The following is a 19227-nucleotide window of genomic DNA, read 5'->3' on the forward strand; positions in this document are numbered from 1 at the left end:
CGTGGACCCCACACCCCCAAAGAGTGTCCATGTGGATATCCTACCAACTTCTTACCAAGAAGGCCCTGTTGAGCCGCCTCCTTCAGAAGTTCCCTCTAGAGTACCGTTGGTGGCAAGTAAAACCATGGGGAGCAATATTGCTTCTACCTCACAAGAAACCGTTAACACGTCGACTCTAGAAGGATGGTTCATTAATGATCATTGGACATACGACCTCCACACTGAGGTGTTGACGGATCTACACTCTGGCCACGCCTACCATGTAGGATGGATAGAGATTGTACAATCCACCTCTAGTGCCATGAGCATCGAAGATCAACAGAAAATGATCTGTAATGTTATCCATGGCATTATTCAATCAGAAAGGCAAAACCGAGGGGTAAATATACTCTCAACTGGCCCCATGAGATTTCTGGATACGAGCAAGGCTCAACAGCCTACTCTATCACAAATGGAGACTCCTCTAATGAGTCCCATGGACCCATCTTACGTCATTTCACCTGGGGTCTCTATGCAATCTGAGCCTCCGAGCGAAAACTTTAGCTTCCCTAACTTGGCTCAACCCTCTATTAAGGAAAACCCAGTGCTCACTCCAGGGATAAGCCTGACAGAGAATGTACCGATGACATCTACAGTTAGCGCAGTGCCACTACCTAGTGTCGTAGTACCTAATATGGGGCCTCGACCGTATGTGCCTCTAGCCCCTTATGCACACATGGCCCCCACACCTCCAATTGTACCACTTGCTTATGCTCCTCGAGTGGCGCTCCCTAGCTCTTATCTGAGTGGACCTATGCCCGGTTATGTTCCATATCCTGCATCATCCACACATATGCCAAGACCGGCACCCGTTCCTCTCCCACATATGATTCCAAGAGTACCTCCACCGGCCCTGCCTCCTCACATAGGTGACTTGGCAGCGTTTGCTCAAACCATAGGTCGATCTATCGCGGAAAATATGCGTCACGCATCTGATAGAGAGCCTAGAAGTAAGGCAGTACAAATTGCCAAACTCACGGAAAAATTCAATGGGGACGAAGATGCTAGGAAACACATTGAAGTGTTTGAACAAGTATGTGATTCCTTAGGGGAACGCAACGAACTACATAAGTGCAATGCCTTAAGCTTGACATTAAGTGGGAAGGCTGGAGATTGGTATAGGACCCTAAGGGTGGACGAGAAAACAATCTACCCTACCCTTCGAAGGTTGTTTCTAAAGGAGTACATACGAGAAGGTGTGCTTTGGGGTGTAGCATCTCAGCTACAGAAGGCCGAACGTAAGGAAGGAGAGTCAGTAAGGGACTTCATTAGTCGTCTAAAGCACTTAAACTCTCGTTGCCCTGTAAATGAGCGCTTCAACAATAACCAACTGCTTGATCGATTCATTCGAGGGTTGAGGAATGAAGGAATCTATAATGGACTAGTGATTAGAGGTATCACAACCTGGGAAGATGTCACTGCCAATGCAATCCAATTAGAGGACAACTTGATGATAGCAGGCATGAGGGTGTCTACTGACACGAGATCCACTAGCTCACAAGCCATTGAGTATGAACCCATGACTGCAAAGCCCATTGCCAATGAGCCAAAGGTATTTGAGACATTCTTGACAGACCTCACCAAGGCAATCCAAGAGTCTCTTAAGGATAATCGACCCCCTCAAAATAGTCACATGTATCCAAGAAGGGAGCAACAATGGTGTTCCATTTGCTTAGGTCCACATAGCACTAGTGAGTGCCCTACGTTTAGAGTAAAATTTAATGGAACTTGCAACGCATGTGGTAGGTATGGTCACCAAGCTAAGGATTGTTTAATGATCAAACGTATGATGGCAAATAGACCACCTGTAGCCTGGACGGATGTGCCTCGAGCTCCTGTATTGATGCCTACTCCACCGGTTGAGCAACTACCGCAACACATGGTCCCTAGATCTCAAAATGTTGTACAAGCTACACCGTTACCACCTCCTGTGCTAGGACCGCAGCCCCCGCATCCAAGAGTCGCCCCTATGAACCAAGTGGGTTGCGAGCCATCAAATGCTTATGCAGATGGCTGTGAGGAGGAAATAGACACTAGTATTGCCTACGGACTTGATACATTGGAAGAATGTCCTATATACTACATGGAAGATTGTTGGGGACAAGTCAAGCCGGTTTATCAAGCTGCTGCTCTCGCATCCAGAGGTCAAAATATCAACACCCAGGCTAGGAGGCCACCTCTTCAATGCTACGAGTGTGGTGGACCACATCGAGCAGCGGAGTGCCCTATTAGGCTACAAAAGAATGCTGCACAGATGCAAATGAATCAAGGGAGCACGTCTGCAATACCAATACTCACATTTAATCGTTGTGGCATAGATCACTTGATTGCCCAATGCCCCTATAACCCAAATGCGCCTAAAATCACACCCCTAAATTTGGTCGAAATTGCTAGTGTGACATCGCCAATACCACCCGTCGCACCCGCTTATGCGATTACACGGTCCATGCTTCAAGGGCCAGGACATATCCTCGAAGAGAGAGATACCGCGTCAATTATCCAAGCAAAGAAAAAGAAGACACGAAGGAAGAAGTCGCAGAATACGGAAAATTCAAAGCCAAGTTCCAAAACAAACATAGGAACAGGAGATGACCCCGTGTATATGAATGACCTCGAGGATGATTCAGATTCAGTCGAGACAATGGAGACTAGAACCAATACCACAAAGGGAAAGACCGACAAAGAAAACCGTAACATGGAACCAAATGAAAACCGAATGAGAGAAAACCATAAAGAGCCTCTGAAAACACCACAAGTGTTTCCAAATCCAATCCAAGATCCCCAAGATAAACCGCAGGGGGCAAAAGGGAAGAATCGTAAAAAGAAGATTGGGACGTACCCAAACCCTGTAGACGAGATTAAGCAGGTGAAACATCTAAGAGGTTTAGTGGAGGAGACTCAAAGGAAACTAGAACCAGAACCCATGCATGTAAAAATTCATGACACAGTGTTTCCCACGCAAGTTCATCCACCCCACATGAACCATAGACCGTTAGCCATATCTAGTATCATCCAAGAAGGGAGTGAGGACAGGACATCAGAAAGTGAGCATACACCCTTCTTGTTGGAAAGGATGTTTAACGAAGGAATACCTGATCCCATTGAGGAATATGAGATTCCATCCTCACCAGTTCCTAGTCAAGGACCTACACCCTGCAAAACGCCAATGAATGTTGCCAAACTAGTGGACTTCATGTCTTCTGAGGTCCGAACCACGATCATAGCAAAGGTGTATGGAGATCCTGAGTTATTCCTTGCACTTCGAGCATTCCTTAACGGAGAGCTACGAACGGGATTACCGCAGTTTGCGCAACCAAATAGGCCTGACTCGATTATGATTGATGAGGAAAATCATGTGCAATCACTTGACTTAGATGGACACGAGTCTGTGATCGAGGTACCCATTAACGAATTAGGGCAGTATTTTGAAGGCGACGAGTCTAATGCGACCCTACCCATCACTACCAAGGGATTAACTATAAAGGGAATTCTTGATGGTGGTGCGGGAGCTAGCATCGTTACAAAAGATTGTTGGGAATCCATGGGAAAACCCCGCCTCAGTGTTACTAACATTGTGGTAAAGATGGCAAATGGTACCATAGCCAAACCTATGGGGATGCTCAAGGATCTTAAGATCAAAGTTCTAGGACACAAAGTACGACATACGTTCATTGTAATGGATTTCTCTAAACACCTTATGTCATATGAAATGATTTTAGGACGACCATTCATGAGGGAAGCACAAATGGTTCACGATTGGTCTAAAAATCATGTCTATTTGCAATTCCAAGACTCTGTCCTTAGAGTGGATTTGGTGACTGGTAAGGTACACCCCTTAGGGAGTAAAACCATTATTAATCATCGCTCTAACACCACAGTTCACTCGGCCCCACTACAATATTGTTACACTTGTAAGAAGGATACAGACATTGGCCAAGATTCTGTATGACAGAATCAGACAATGTGGATTGGGTCCACCTAGCATCAACCATAGACACTTGGGGAAATAGGGGGACGACCTGGGTAACACCTGAGGGGGATGAAATGCCTATACCCTTAAATATGCTACAAGCAATGTATATCGCTTCCGACAAGACTCATCCTAAGGTAACAAAGAAAACATACAAGTGGGTCCCTAAAGCTTCTTTAGTGACCATAGCTAGTGCTAAAAAACAGAAGCCTTGTAAGAAACGTACCACTCGCTCCAATAAAAGTAAGAAAATGTTGCGATGGATCCCTAAACGACTATTGGAAGCCCAAGGCTACTATCAAGGAAATGATCAAATCTGGGTGCCAAAACGTAGATTGTGCTCTTACCTAACACCTGACCCAAGTGAGCCCAATCCCGTAGCTCCAAAACGAATCAATGATCGTGAAAAGAAAAAAATCACAGAATGCTACACACCCGCTCCCGAGCTAGTTTGGGTACCAAAGAAAGAACGATTTGTTCCACCTAGCTCAGGAAGGGGGGAGTCCCATGAAGATTCTAGCTCCTCATGTAATACATCCATAGAGGTAAAAGATTCTACACAGTCTCCATCTATAGTAGTGGACCTCAATGAAGCTACAAAAGAATCCACACCTCCCAGTGTTCAAGAATCACCTGATGAACCACTTCAAGTTCAATCCTGGGAGAGTACCTTACCACCCTTGCAGCTTGACGAGGCACCTAGGGTAATAGAAAACTACTGGCAAAAATCCTCACCTATTACCAACTGGAACAATTGGTTTCAAAGGGTGACAAGATCATTTCAAACGGTATGATCTACCCAAGGAAGGGGGGAGTGTTTGCTGACAGTCATCATTCATTTGTTTCCCTCTCAACCTTTTTCCCTGACCTCTCAATCTCCGATCTTAGGGAATGTATATATATAGCCTTATACTCGCAAAAAAACAAAAATAGTAAAGAGCAAGAGCGCCTAGCAATGAGAGAGCACCCTATCAGATCTTATATATAAGTCCAAATTCACCGTGTCAAGTCAAGCAACACACAAAAACAACTCTTATGTTTTAAAGGCCTAACCAAATCTATCTGTCTTGTCAGAAATGGCTACTTCACCAGAGGCATGCACTTCTATTTTTGATGAAAGGTACCCCTTGTCTTTGCAACAAGTGTTCTACGTATGCTACCCTATACTTTCTTGCGAATGGGATTTGATAGAGAGCCTTGCATGTGAGAGAAATTTTGAGGAGTTAGAATGGCTGATACGTCTATGGCTAACTAGTGATCCCTACCCAGTGGCGAATGTGTCTCCAATGGCACATGCTTATTCTTTTGCACAAGATGAGTATCCACGCATCACGAGGTTCTTGATTAGCATGCTTGCACAAGAGGATGATGAAGAGGAACTAATAGAGACCAAGGAAGACTATGGCCTCACGGACAATGATTTTATTTATCTAGATGATGAGGATAGAGGCCTAGCCTTAGGGTGGCCACCCGGTTTATATAATATCCTCTTTCCTTGATTCTAAAAGGGGTGACAGATAGGTAGGTTAGGGGTCTAGATTGTGTTTTGAGTTTGTTTTTTAGGAGTTTTAATTTTTCCCACTGATGTGCCTCCTGGAGGTATTCCTTTTGTTTCCTAGTGTGTACAAGAGCGTGTTGCTATTGATAGGATTTGGACCTTCATGGAACCTTCAAATCAAGCGCGACCATCAACACAAACAGGTGTTTCTTATCCATTAGCATTGCCCTTATCTTTTTTGCATCCATGTTTGTCTGCTTTGATTGTGATTGGTAGCATAATATTCAGCGCATTGGCTTAGTATCAAACATTTAATTCAATGTAATGTTTTGTCATAATCACTTGTCTAGGTTTAAAAATCAAGCAGTCCGACTAAGCTAGTTTGACCAAGCTAGGTATTAGAAATCTTCTCTTAATACCATGGGGAATGCCTTCCTAATAAGCAATGGTTACTTAGGTTCTTAATCCGATTTAGGCAGCATTGTATGAAATGTACTAGGGCTTTCTAGTGGGCTTAACCCTAGTGACCTTTAGCTTAAGTATTATAAAGGGAGTTTACTAATGTGATGAGCCTGGGGAGTGTAACAATGTTATATGACCCCCCAAAGTTACAAAATTAAAATGATGAAAATGAACAAGCAAAAAATCAAAGTGCCACAATGTAAAATTTTAAGCTGGAAGAGAAATCTCAGCTTGATTTGGTACTTCACTCACATGTATTGCCTATGGTACTAAAGCCCTAGAGGTTCCCAGCGTGGGCGCTTTTCCTTGAAAAGCAAAAAACCCAAGGCATACAAAATAAGCACACACATCATAATTGAATCAATGTGAAAAGACCTTGGGGGGTCAAAGAAAAAGTAATCAGTCAGGCGCTGATTTCATGAGAAATTCCTTTTATGGTAGCTTAACTACAAGGTTTTCTAGGTATAGCCTCTAGTCAGCCCTTGAACATGAATACTTGGCTCTGGTGATTAAACAACTTAATTGACCACAGAAAGTTAAGAAGCTTACCCATGGTATTAATATTCGATCTCTAGTGCTTTTCGACCGTCAAATTAGCGACCCCAGATTTGTTTAATTTTATACCTTTACATCTGTTTATGCATTTGATTACGTTGAAATTTAATGTTCATTGCTGACAAATTGTTTGAAATTCTTTTTCCAATCAATGTGTCTACCTAAAACTGCATATGCTTTTTAAGAGAATGCAATTACTGTGCCAATGTTGTTTGATTTTGCAGTGACTGAAGAAGGCTAAGGACATTCATCTCAAATGCTCTTCCACCTCGATGAACCAGCTTCAACTCAATAGCTTCCGAGGACGGAATCTACATCAGGAAGGGGGGCATGTTAACCCTCACGGCACACGGACACCCTATGATCTATAAACGTTGTATTATTTATTTAAGTAGAGTCAGGTACCGGGCTTGTCGGACCAATAGGGAAAGGTAGAGTGATCGCCGATGAGAGGCGCACTTTAACTTGGACATTCAAGGGATTAGTTGGTTAAGCATGGGCACCCAAGTGTGAATGGGGTGAGCTCCTATAAAAGCCAACTAAACCTAATTTTTACTCATTCTCTCATTTGTGCAATTGAAGAGTGCTCTTGCTCCATCTCCATCTCCATCTTCTTCTTCTTCACCTCCTTGTGTGTGTGTGTGTGAGAGAGAGAGAGAGAGAGAGGGAGAGTGTGTGTGCGATCGAGCATTACGAAGGCACGACGGCGGCGAAGCGGTTGAGCGCGGCACGACTGCAGCTTCTTCTTCATCGCGGCGAGGAATCCACCACGAAGGCGAGCGTAGAGCGGTGAGTGACACACCCTTTGTTTTCTTGAGCTTGCTAGTTTAGGCTTGTTGTGTGCTTGGAGCCGTTTGTGGCTCGGATACGGTGTATTGGCAAGTCCCTTGCTTTGACAGTGCGGCAAGGAGCGCACAATAGTTGTTTATACATGTATCAACTCTCTGTCTTGATGAACATGTTTCATTGGAACCTAGGTGTGAATGATTTTCACATTCTATTATGGTTTAGTGCCAAGCCAAGCACCAGGATGGATGGACATGGATATGCATGTTCGGATTTGTTTTTGCTAAATGCATGTAAACTAAGTGTTATGGGCCCTAGTGTTTAGCAAAGGCTGATTTGGAGTGGCATGTACATTGATGACATCCTTCTAACAATCACCAATAGAGGTAATGGCTCAATTTGGGTGATTGTGGATCTTTTATGTTAACCAAGATGGTTAGTATTAACATTGTTGATTCGTCTGCACTCTTGTAAGGTATTGTGATACCTGTTTACCTCTGTCATTTTGGAAGACTGTATGTAAACGGTGTGGAAACACACTACAATATTTTCATTCATCCAAATGGGATATACACATTACAAGTGTATTCTTTGCTAAAGGATATGCGAAGTACGTACGTTAGCACAAAGAAGTCCAATTAGAAAGCATGTATTGCTCTATTTTTTCTTACCAGTACGTAAAGTATGTTTGCGACTAGGTTTAGTCTCTTTATGTGTAAGTGAGATTATCAACCTTGAACACTAATTATGGTGGGGTTCTTTACTGATGACAATTAACAAGTCAAGGACTTATACTTTTGATAAGTTAGGTCAGCTAGTTACTTTCATGGAAAGTGAAAAGAGGTACTCTTTTGGGTACATCTTAGTTGTGATAACTTTTTTAGCATACTCAAGTGAGTTCTAAATGGATTCTACGTGCTATGTTGAATATAGGCTAGTTACACAATGGTTGCAAAGAGACAACAATGTGAAAAATCAAGATGTTATTCTTGATTTCATTGAACCTCCTACTGAGCTGTGTTCTGGTAAAATGAATAGATGGATCCATGAAGGATTCCACAGTGGAAAACATAAGTGTTCTTATGAAGATACGACCACTTTTGTTTTGGAGGACGCAAATGCTTCTCCAAGGGGGGAGTAATGCCAGGCCTAGGGTAAGACTAGGTTGCAAGACAAGGGATTGGACGGACATGCTATCAAGGGCCCCTATTAATAGCTAGGCACGGCCTATATAAGGCGTGGTTGGGTGGAGAGTTGCATGCTCTACTTCTCTCAATCTTACAACATACCCCACATGAACTTGCGATTGACATAGCTTGGTGGCTACGACATACCCTGAGAGTGCAAGACATTGGTGAATGCATGATATTTTGCCAACAAACTAGAATGGGGGGTAAAGACAGAGGTCTTCAATCTAGAGCGGTTTCTCGATGAAGAGGCAATGAAATCCAGTGGGAATGACTTCAAATTCTTTTCATTCTGAGTTGAGAGAAGAAGTTGCATACAAATCATCCTAGCAATCTGTGTTTTTTTGTTTGCACTTGCGAATTTTGTGTAGTCCTTTAAGCTCCTTCCACCTCCTAGGGAAATCAATACAGAAATAACTTGCAAAGGAGGGAAATACAACTTACAAATTGCAAAGCACTGGAGCATAGTATGAAAGCCCATCGATTAGTCATGATCAATCTCTCAATCAATTGCACCTATCTGTAGCATGCAAAAACTTATTGATTCCCTTATAACCTACTCAAGGTTGAGATGAGCATCCATATCTCTAATTATGTATATATAAAATATTAAATAAATTCTCAATTCTTAATTGATTAATGAATAGAGGATTAATAGGTTCTTAAAGAACGTACTCAATTCTTGTCTCTGCTTGCAAAATTTACCACTTGAACATTGTTAAAAATGGAGCCTAGTTTACCCTTGTGATCTTTATTCTAGAAACACACATTTGTAAGACCCCCGTTCGGAAAATAAACCATCATGCGTGAGAAAACTCACTCTCCAAAAAAAAAAAAAACTTCATACCAAAAAGCTTGCTAGAATATTCCCTTTTGCTTAAATAGCATGGTTGGATCGTAAAGTGATCAAAAAATAGTTGACAAATACTTGGGTCGTGGTCGGTAGTCGATGGCAAGTGGCTAATGGCCAGTGGTGGGAATTCAGTGGGTGGCTAGTAGGTGGAATTCAACAATTGATGGTAGATTTTTGGGTGGACTCGTCTACACATAGATGGCTACACATGGGTGCATCTACACATGGGTGGCTACCTCTCATGAGAGAGGGTAGCTGATAGAGAATCCTTTGCATCTATAAAAGGAGGAATTTTCTACACATAAAAATAGAGTGAATCAAGAACAAGAGACACAAAGTAGCAAGTGCAAGGTAGAGAAAGAATCAGGTGGGAAAATCATTAAGGTTTAATGAAAGTTTTAAGTTTACATCCATTGAGTGGCTTCTTTCCCATGGATGTAGCGATACATGAATGAACCATGTATACCTCTCTCTCTCTCTCTCTCTCTCTCTCTCTCTCTCTCTCTCGTTTAAGTTTGATGTGCAAATCCAATGAGTGGTTGATTTCCCATGGATGTAGCCCACACTTGGGAGAACCACATATGTCTTGTATGCTCTCTCTTTATGATCTCTCTTAAGATTATTTTTATCTCTCTCTATTAAGTACACCACTCTAATTGCTACTTAGTTCTCATTAATAATAGAAAACATTACACTTTGTAGTTCTTGTGTGTATATTTAGGATCATATAAATCATCTAGATGTAAGACGTGATGTTGCAACTCACATGTTTTAAGATTTTCTATTGGCAGTCACACCATACGGCCATCCTTCAAGTCAACCCCTTCACTTTTTAGCCCCAAATTTTGATATCTATTATTTTTCAAAAAGCCTTCATAATTATATGAGAGTCTCTAATTTTACTCAGATCATCTTGAGTTTGTCTACGCTACATCTGAGTTGTATAATTTCTAAATAAGTCTGAGTCTTGTAAAGTTAACCCCACTAGCCAAGAGAGCCGTAAGTATAAAATTTATTTTGTAAAGTGGAAAAAGGACCCTTATCATTATCCAAGTTTTGAGTTTTGGAGTGTACAAATGAGAGCGGCTATGCTCATGTGCCTTGTAATTCTCATATCTTGAAATTTGGTAATCATATTTCGATTCCGAAACTTGCAATGTGTTCCTTGTCTATTGTTCTTCATTCAAGTATATTCATTGTCGATTTTGATGTGATTTATGACTACACGCTAGTAGGTTAAATTAACTATTTTGAGTGCATTAACACTAGGTTGGTAATGGGACACTTTTATGTCCTGTTAAGTGACCATTTTCCTTGAATTATGTCAAGAGTTTCAAAATGGATTTTGAGGTGCTATCTATCTAGAAAGTTGTCTCATGAGCTGAAAAAAACTCGACATTTTTTTGGAGTATCAATTCCATCTTTAACCTTGTCCTTGCACAACATTTCACAACCTAAACTGTGTGAAAAAACGGGTCCTGTTTCTGGTTTTTTTCAACTTTTTGCAACTATACCACTCTAGAACTCATGTTTGTGAGGTCTATAATGATAGAGAACTATCTTTAGTAGTCCTCAACATGTGGTGATGCTTCTAGGGAGAAATAAATGTTAAAGTTGTAAGTTATGACCAAATCACATAAATTGTCAAATCCTGTTTTTTAGCCAATTTTAGCTCTTCTATGATTTTTTTGGTGTCTTTCATGTTATCCAAATGCAGTTTTGATTTTCTATGTCGCATATTGTAACATAAAGCTAATATTCCTTGAGTTTTGGGGCATCTAATACCCTATTTTGCATAGTAGACAACGATGGTTGATTTTTTCAATTATAGAAGAAAACGAAACATTCTAGTATATCAAGTATAGCTTTTTCAATATTGTTAGTTTCTTGTGACAACTACATGCATTTTGTAGGTAGTAACCATATCTAGTCATAAGGATCAAATTTGGCTAGATATTGAATAGTTTGTATGGGATTCTACAACTCCTAATGTTGAACCCAGTTTTTTCATGTTTGCTGTATTTGGCACTTCATCTTTGTCCCTAGGATTCCCCTTGGTAAGAGATGTATTATTCTTTTGACATGCTCCATGGCTCCTTATGAACCTAAAGGACAATAGGGAACTAAGAAAACATACATATATTATTTGTATTGAGCGTGGCTATAAAAACTTTGACGATAGGTTTGCAGAATGGTAAAAATTCAACTTTTTTGTACCTATTTCTTTTGGCACAACAAAAAATAGTGAGTGAGAAGCAATCATATGTTCGGATCACCAACCCAGTGAAGGTAACTAGGAAATTTATCTCAAGTCCTGCAAAAATCCCCAATCTTATTTTTATGCAACAAAACGTAAGAAATGACTGTTTTGATGAAAATGTACTGGTCCATCAACTTTGGAGGCTTGGTGTGACCAAAAGATGAGAAATTTTACAAGTTTCTTATTTTTTCCATGTGTAGTAGGCCTTGAACTATAACCTCATGAAAGGATTTTACAAAATGAGTGGATCTACTATGGTTTTGGAGGTTTTTTTCAAAACACTGAAAGGACACTTTTATGTCCTGCTAGGTTACCAACCTAGTGTTAATGACTTTTTTTTATATTTTGACCATAGGAGAGTGTTCCTAGATCCTAGGACGACCTTTCTAGTATGTTCTATTATAGTTTCCAAGACCTTGACCATGATGGATTGTGATTTTGGTACCTTCTCAGATTGCAACCAAACTCGGTAGGTTAATATCTCTAAGTGTATTAGACCTCCTCCCAAATTTTTGTAGCATTTGGACTTTGTTTGAGTGCCAAAATGGGTTGATGACTAAGTGCGATGACATAGGACTCAGGAAGGTTACTAAATCTGAGAGTGATAGATTTGCAGGTGCTAGAGATATTGTCGTTTCATAGGTTCATTTCTTGAGGTTGACACCCTCAAAAAGTCTCTATGTCCTATCCAAGTCCCTTCACTAAGTATTGACATTATGTTAGTGTCAAAACGCTATGATATAGAAGTCCATTGGGGTGACCCGCTAACATTGGCGTCGTTGCCAAGGATAGCGATCCTTAGGTGGTAAGTGACCTAGTTGTAGCTTTTTACTTATAGACTTTTGATTTTGATTTCCAATTCACTTACAATTTAGCAGCCAAACACCTAGACATGGTGTTAAGTGCTTAGTAGAGGTTAGAAGTCAAAAACTTTCTAAGTCTACTCTTGAGAGGTATTCGGAGTTGTGAGTGAGATATGAAAGGATGTCATTTGGGATATTCTCCGATGGTTTGAAAGTATTGTTCCATATTTTGTTTTTCTTCCAGTTTTGAACCATTTTTTGATGTTTAGTCCTAGGATTCAATTCTGCAATTAGGAAATGATTCAGTAACATCTATAAGTGTCAAATTGAACGAAAGGATCAGCGAAAAGACTCTCAAAACCTTATTTTGGTTATATCGAGACCATAAACTCTGAAATTTTAGAAATTTGATGGTTTGAGCTTTAAAGCAAATTCAAACCCAAAAAAAAAGTGGGTAAAGGGGTTGAAAAAATTGAATAGAGCTAATTTAGAAAGTTTCATGCCAAAAAGTGCAAGAACATGGATCACGATCCATGACCCTCTGAGATAAATTGGCCAAAACATGATACAAGAGGGTTCGGGGGGTTCCAAATCTCTAGATACACACTTTTGGTGGGAAAATTACACATCATTCTCATCCAAATCAACAAATTGGACAAAAGACTCAAAAACCTTCAAAATAGACAAAACAATCAGTCTTTTTTAACTTTTTGGTGTTCAAACTCAAAAATAAGTGAAAATTTGACCACTACAGGGTATAGGTATACAACTGACCAAATTTCATGACTAGATGAGGTGGAACATGGATCATGATCCATGACCCCTGAACCACCTGAGGTTGAGAATTAAGTAGTGGATAGCTAACATCATTTGGAGCAATTTTTGTAAAGGTCATCAAAGAAAAATACAACAAAAAATTGACCAAAACATCCAAATACAAGCTGCAAGCAAACACAAAAGTTTTGTTTTGGCAAGAAGAAAGATGTTCAAATCCAAAAATAAGTGGATAGGAAGACTCCATAGACTTCAACTAACCATCTGATTTGGGATTCTGATCTATTCAAACATGGATTGCAATCCATGCCCCCCTCCTAGATTTTGGGATTATGACCTCACGGATTAGTAGCAGAGACCAACACCAATTACTTATCCAAAAACAAGGGTACCAAAACCTTCAAGAAGAGCCTAAAACAGGGCCAACATCAATCAAGACCAAAAAACTACAAAACAAACTGACAAAATGACTTTTGGGAGACTTTGGGGGAATCAAAACAACTAAATATCACTTAATAGCTATCAAGAGACTCTGAGAGACCTGTGTGCCAAGTTTCAAGTGATTTTAACACTAGGGTACATGTATCGTGATCGATGACCCCTTGTCACAGAAATAGCCCAAATTGATACTAGAGTTAGCACTAGTCCCAGGTAGCATAGTGGTGTTTTCAAATTTCAATTTGGACTTGAATTGTACATGTTACAAGCAAAATAGGATTTTGTGTCAAAAGTTCGATAAAGATTTGAATCCAATATATTTTGACTAGCCCAATGGGTGTGAAGCTATAGCCACCAAGTGATTTTTGTACAGGTTATGGGAGTTAGATTTGGAGTAAGTTGCTTTTGAGCAGCGGGCTAAAAGCACCATAAAAGGTAATTGGTCAGGGTTTTTCGCGCTTCATTTCTTGATGTATTTGTGGCTAAGAAAACTTAATCAAAGTAAAAACCCTGCAATATAAACCAATCAAGCCATATCTCAACCAAGGGTAGTGTTGATCAAGGGACTATATCTACCTTAGAGCCGATCTTGGAGGAAAGTTTGTCTGATACTTCTTCGGAGAGATCATATACCTATAGGGCTAAGGGATCCAAAAGTGTGAGTTTCAAGGAATAAACCAAAATGGGAGAGGGACCATCGTAGCCTACACCAAACCTAAAACTTTTGCATCTGCAATATCTGTTTGAAAATGAGGAGGGCGCTCAAATCTATAAAGATGGTATGGATCATTACTCTCTTAAAATTGAAGAGAGGCCTACTGAGCTTAAGCTCGTAGTGCCCATAGAATATAGTGGCAATCAATATTTTGATGAAGAGGAAAACATGTATATGGATGTGCTTGATCCTTTTATTGTGGACAAGTGGGGATTAATAGGCACACAAAGGAAAAGGTTAACATAGAGCCTGAGGAGAAGCCGTTGAAGTTGGACATTCCTAATGCCAAGCTTTGACAATTAAACATGGCTACTTGTTTCAACACCGACAAAATGCATGTGGGCTAATACAAGTATGATAACGGAGAACAAATACTCTACTACAGGTGTGAGGAGCCCAATGTGAGGGAGCTAAGTAAGCAAAAATTCTTGTATGTATTTATGTTCGAAGTAGAAAGAGATCCACAGAAAGTCATGCTAGACAAGTATGGTTAGAATTATTTGGCAGAGAGCCATAACGAGCGCGAGGGATATACTTACTTTGGGGGTCCACTTCATAAGTACTATGTCACCCCTAGCATGCATAGACCTACTATCTCAAAAACAACACGACCAAAAACTACTAGTGAGTCCTCTAAAACATCATGTGGGAGATTCATTCAATCAACCACATCTCTCTGAGCTAAGAACAATGGGATCCTTGGATTCCCGACTTCTTATGTCTACACATTGAGGTAGTGATATCTCAAAAATGATTGTCAGCATAAGGCATCGAATATCAAAACCAAAAGCCAAGATGTAAGACCCCAGGAAAGGGTGACTGACTGAAACCCTTCCAAAGCAGCCATCAGTGGTTACAAGATAAGAGATATATTGGTAGGAGAACCTAGATGATGAGAATGGTAGAAAAAAATTAAGGAATGCAACCTTCTCAAGGGGCTAAGTGTGTACCAAAAAAGTACAGTGGACCAAGGGATCCATATGCACATGTTTTCATTTTTAAGAAAGTCTTAAGAGAAAACAAGTAGTGGATTTTCACACACAATATGAGGGATTGAGTTTAACATTGGAGGGAATGTCATTGACTTGGTGCTTGAACATTGATTAACTCTTACCAGAGTGATAAGCAGACGAGTTAACTAGATGGGTAATGAAAGAGGAGTGTCTCTTCCACCAATAGAGGAATTTGAGGCTGGATCTCATATGAATCAGAAGTGGAATCATATTGGGCAGACAAAGGATCTGTACTATGGACAGTCAACCCCATTCATTAAGAACACTACCATCCTATACGAGAGAGTACGAGGCCAAGTCAGAGGTTGTTGCATCCCATCATAGAGACTGTCTCCCAGCAAGGTCATCGATTCAAAAGGGCTAATAGATATTCTATCTACCCTAGTCACCTATATGATAATGTTAGCTGAGTTGCTCAGAATACAACCAAACATGTGGGCCACTGTGGGAAAATGCCTAGAGAAATTTGGTGTTAAAAAACCAATGACTCAAATTGAGGAAGGGATCAAAAAGCTAGAAATTCCTCAACTAAATACTCAGCCAGTACCGTTAAACAAGGTCAGAGAGTACTATGAGGGAGAATATGAGAACACCACTCTTCCCGTGGAATTCCAGGGTGTAAAAACCATGGCAATCCTTGAAAGTGAATCTGGTGCTTCCATCACAGCAAAAAAGGTTTGGAAAACATGGGAAAAACCAGTAGTGAGGGCTACAAGGATGAAACTGTAGCTTGCATACGGAGACATGGAAAGGCCCATAAGACTACTAGAAAAAGTAGTTGTCACTTCTTGTGGCATTGAGTATGAGAAAACCTTTGCTATTATTGACTTTGGCAAGAAGAACAACTATGACATCATTCTAGGAAGACCATTCATGCGACAACTAAAAATGGTCCAAGATTGGAGATATGACTATATATCTATCTGAGACATATGGAAACCACAGCAAGGATAAATATGAAGGACCATAGTTATAGGGATATGACGATAACACCTACGGAGGAGTTTCATTCCGCTACTGTAGCAGGATTAGAACTTCCACCATGGTTGGGTAAGCATTAGAAAGTTGGACTCACTTTTGGGCCTTTCAATTCTAGAGAGAGAGTGGCGCTCGACCAATGAGGAAGAGGCTAACGTTACATTGAGAGTCAACATTTTGGAGCCAAGCTCTTTTTGAAAAAAGGGAGAAAATATCATTTTTGTTCATCAAATTGCACAATTTCACGCTTTCAAGGCATAAATTCCATAAGTCGTACTAACTCTGTACCGACAAATTTCAGAACTTTCATTGAAGACTCTATCTAGTATCTATGTTCCCGCCCAAATATGACTTTGAGTAGCTCTACTTCCCTCTCAAAACTTTCTTCCCTTTTTCATATTTGCACTAAATTTTTTGTGTATTCTAGTGCACACCATGACTACTTCTTGAAGGCCTAGCACTACCATTGACTCTATTAGCATTTTTAATAGTTATACTACAGAGGATCAAGCATGGATACCATCTCGAATAACTATTGGAAGTTGGGTACTATTGCAAACTAGGAGGAGGAATAGGAGGCAACGCAATGATTTTGTGGAGGCTTTCAAGGGACAAGTTAAAGAGTTTAAAGTGTGTGCACAAAGCAAGCGGGTGAAAGAGGTCCTCATACAACATGCTTTCCAGCATGCAGACTTAAGGTTGCAAACATGTCCTCCAAGTTTTCCACGGCATCGACCCAACTATAAGTTATTTTGAGCATCTCACTAGGTGCATGATTATATTCAAAGGTTAAGTGGTGGATATCATATTTGGTATGTTTCATATATTTATCCATTGAATAGGATGGATTGGCAACCAGTTGAGAGCATAGTTGGGATTTTTTACGCTTTCCATGCATTTATTGGTGAGCAAATGTACCGAGGAAGACAACACAAGCAACTTGCAGATAATGGAATATTCTTTCCATGCATTTATTGGTGAGCAAATGTACCGAGGAAGACAACACAAGGAGCTTGCAGATAATGGAATATTCTTTTATGATGTGTCATATTTGGAACCGAGAACTTCCTTTGGTTGGGGTCACGGAGCTCCTTTATCACTTCCATCCTTTGACAGTAAGGATTGGTCTTGCCAGCTTTGCAAACTAGTGAAAGCTTTAGGAATAGGTTGTTTCAAGATATACAAAAGTCCCTCAAGTATTCAATTGCCACAAAAATAGTTCAGATTGCACTAGTTATGCCAAGTTGAAGTGTTTGTAGATTTCTTCTTCGATGAGAAAATAAGAACTACCACAACAATGTTCATTTGCAAGTTTGAGAGCTGTTTGGACTTTTTAGATGATAATTGGGATAGGATATAGTCACAGGGCAAAATCTGTATTTTGAAAAAGAAGTCCATAATTTGCAAGTTTATTATAAGCTCTCAAAATTTCATAGTATCGTTTTACTATTTTAGATATCATCTTCTTAGTGTGCAGCTTATGCCACTCGACCAAGATACAGAGTCTATCCTCGAGAACAAACCTTTATCAATGGAGCTCTACTTTTGAGACAGCCTACTTACTTTGATGGAGACAATGTCAAGCACAACTCTACACAATTCAGGGTAGATCTTACATGTGAAGAACTTCCACTTTTGCCGGAATTGTATGCATTCAGTCTCAACAATAGAAAGGTGCTTACTAAATGGATGAATTTTGATTGCCTTTAATACATTGAGACATAGAATCTAACTCTTTCTTCTTCTCAAATTCCAAGATGCAAGGAGAAAACAACATTGTGCAAGGAGTCCCTCACAAATACACTTCACTTAATTGCTTCCACCGGAAGCTAGGTCACATACATTGTGCACGCAATGAGATTTGATGCCATGCAAACCATGATGTACTCTTCAAAATGACTAGTACAGAGACATTTTGTGCCGCTCAAATAATGTTTAAAATATGTATACTTTTCATTGTCTCAAAACTTTACAAATTGTGTTGTTTCTATGTATACAAAGAGAGGTAGTTATTTCTCCCTTCCCCTACTACTTCTCCCCTATCCTCTCCCCCGGTTGGTGTCACTGGTCCCCTGTCCTCTCCCTCGGTTGTTGCCACTAGTCCCTTGCCCTCTCCCCCGATTGCTGCCCCTGCTACCCTGCCCTCTTTCCCGATTGTGCTGCTTCTTCTCCCTCGGGGGACACTGGTATCGGGCATCTTTTTGCGTCATTCAAAATCATGGGCCCCTTCCATGGCTTCCCATGCATCTTGCACTTGTGAAGCTTCCCTCTATTCTTGCTCTTGCCACTGACGTGTAGCCCATTCCTCTACTTTTGTGGTTTCCGCATAATATTGATTGATTGCTTCTTGCATATTTCAAACCCCCTCTTGAGTCTGATGGTAGCGCTGCGTCATTTTGTCAATGCGAGCCTTTTCAAACTCCTGAGTTCTCACCCTTTCCTCTCTTGTACGTCTATTTACTGAGATTATAATATGCTGGATGGCCATTATAGAAAAATGTTGCACATTGTCGGGGGTGTAGTTATGTAATTGAAGTTCCTGTAGAAGCGTGATAATAAGAAGGTAAGTAAAGATGTTGCTTCTTTTAATACAAACATTGCAGCAAACAAACAATGAAACAACATAATTACTTACGTTTGGTACATCCAAAATTTACTGAGGAGCAACAAGACATTCAAACAAGTTTGTCAGCCACAGCTATAGTCATCAACCTTCGTGGGCAGGATGACACATTCGTGCCGGATGGTAGTCTCTAGATCATGTTCTAACAAAACATGCTTTATAGAGCATACAATTTTTTTCGCGGCACTATATACGTAACCACTTGAGTCAGTAACACATTACAAAGAGATACTATTTCTAAATGTATCCAGATGTGCCTTACGTTTTTACACG

Source organism: Adiantum capillus-veneris, chromosome 29 (genome assembly GCF_014529385.1).
Source record: "Adiantum capillus-veneris isolate H3 chromosome 29, ASM1452938v2, whole genome shotgun sequence".
Taxonomy (NCBI): domain Eukaryota; kingdom Viridiplantae; phylum Streptophyta; class Polypodiopsida; order Polypodiales; family Pteridaceae; genus Adiantum; species Adiantum capillus-veneris.